Below are 2,546 nucleotides of genomic sequence, written 5' to 3' on the forward strand. Positions count from 1 at the left end.
TGGCTTTTGGAATGCTCATAAGATACGCCTAGCAGGTTGCGTTGTCAGGTTCACATGATACTCTACTTCATTCGTGAAGTAGTTCCTATACTCATCTTTGAGTGGATAGTAAACTATGGTGTCGAGTTAGGATAATTCTTTTGGTACTCCAAAAGTTCCAACTCTGTTTTCTAGGAATACATTAGTGACCTTTTCCAAAAGCCACTTGTTGAGGGTTTGATTGGTGCCGTCAGAGACAGTCATGTCCGTACGTGTAGGCAGCAATTAGAATATCTGCATCACCCTCAATTCTTCTCCCCAACGTATTTTCTTCAAATCGGCAGCCAAGCATCCTATCTTCCGAGCGTTGATGTAGTAAACCCCTTCTTCATGTGTCCAATCGAGCCCCCATCCTCTATCGATGCGAGTGGAGTGCGGTGTATAAACCTTCAGCAACATCTCCATGACATCTCGCATGAATTGGTAAACTGGGGATCGTCGAGCTTGTTCGTAAATAAGCTCAAACACTTGGAACTTCCGATATTCTAGCACGGGGTCTTCCTGCAACACCAATGCAAGGAATTCGGATCAGCTACCTATATACCCTTAGTTCCTTTTAAATATTCAAACAATACGACTTTATTTCCCAGTCTAACTTAGCCTTAGCTCTGATACGAGATGTGAGGTCCCCACCTCGTCGTCTCAACGACGGATCTGATGGTAAACCTGGTGGCCACTATATCTACAGCGGAAGCAAACAAAGTGGTTTATAGTTCATCTAGCGGACGATCTCTCATCACAAAGTTAGTCGAGTTCGAGCCTACTAGCATCGAGATCTAGTTCCACCCCGCAGGGGAAGTGTGATTAACTTATCTAGCGATCCTAATACCCACCTTCCAAGAGGAGAGAAGTCTCAAGTGCCTTTTTCCCCATGTGTCAGAGGCATGTAGACTTGAGGCTTCGCCGCTCTTGGGGCAATGAGTAATACTAGCGTCGATTTATAACACTATGGGGATGGATAGTTCCTGACCAATGGGGACCACCCTTCTCATAGGCATTGGCAACCCGAGCCAAGCCCCCACTTTCCACCCCATACTCACACTTCCTTTGTTACCTAATTACTACCACAATGGTTGTTCAGCATATAAGTTCTTTGTTTATTTTTCCGATTCACAAGTTCTTTAATACAGCCCTTCAACCAGTATTGCAAAGCAGCACCAAGACAATAACTCTAGTAAAAATTCACTCAAAAACTCATTCATTTAAAGTTCCAATGCTTTGGAGGCACGAAATCCGCTAGCGAGTGTTTACTCCACCTGTTGTCGCCTAGTTTCCCATACAACTAGGTTGTCCACCGCTTAACGAGCAGTCGTGGATTTCCACCGCTTAACCAGCAGTCGTGGATATCCACCGCTTCACTAGCAGTCGTGGATTCAAGAGCCCTTAACCAAGAACTCTAGCTCTTGCGAATAACTTTGCGAGCTGTCCCTTGTGATCAAGAGGGGGTTCGGACTAGATCAACATTGGAATTGAAAATGAACTAGCTGAGCTAAATTTTCCCTAGCAACCAATCTTTCCTAGTTTAGACAGTATATTCCGAAAGCATTCTTTCCTACTTGAATATAAAATACAATTAATTTAAATGCCGTGGTTTCCGTTGATTTCCAACATGTTGGGAAATGTGTTTTTTATCCTACCTTATCAAATGCAATGTTGCTTTAACAAACTTGAATTTAAACTTGACCTACCTCCACAATTTCCTGGTCATTGCTTCGTGAGATGGCCGGTACTTGCGACCATGGGAGCTTTTCCCTTTTTATTAGTGTTGCTTGTCCCAGCCTCGCGGTCGTGGGAACCACCGAAACGAGTTCTCTTTACCGGGGCCATTTTATACTCACTACTTAATTGACAACTTGGAAAAAGAGAGCGAGGTTACGGCTGAATTCCTCTCAAAATTCTGATGCAAGGGCCTCCTTGAGACGAGAAATGGGCAGCACCTTCCCTCCTAGCTCCTCTTCCAAAGACTATGTCTGCCAGTAGCACCTCCCCAAGGTGTGTGTGTGTGTGTGTACTTAGTGTGTGTGTGTGAGCATGCTCTTATATAGGCTCACAAGCTGTAAAATTCAAATTTGCCTGCTATATGCATCTGGAGGACTACTCACTTCATGCATGGCAGCTCTAGTTGCATACTTACCAAGTGTCCCACCTTGCTCAAGAGCTCACTTAGTCTCTCTCTCTCTCTCTCTCTCTCTCTCTCTCTCTCTCTCTCTCTCTCTCTCTCTCTCTCTCTCTCTCTCTCTCTCTTGCATGGAAAGTAGCCCACGAGCTCTGTGAGTGTGTGAGGGCGCCCTCTTACTGCCAAACTCAGTCTGCAGTGGCCTGGAGCCAGTTTCCACACAGCCCCCGAGTCCCGGTATCCCCCACACAACTTTAGAAAAATTTAATTTTAACCTAAGACGGGCAATACGAATCAGAATTTAATGCCTGAACTTGCTATACTAAGCTCTAACTAAGGTGTATTAACCGGGGTACCTGCCATATTTAGCAGCCCCCCGGCGTCCGAAAAT

The sequence above is a fragment of the Adiantum capillus-veneris genome, chromosome 19 (genome assembly GCF_014529385.1).
Source record: "Adiantum capillus-veneris isolate H3 chromosome 19, ASM1452938v2, whole genome shotgun sequence".
Classification (NCBI taxonomy): domain Eukaryota; kingdom Viridiplantae; phylum Streptophyta; class Polypodiopsida; order Polypodiales; family Pteridaceae; genus Adiantum; species Adiantum capillus-veneris.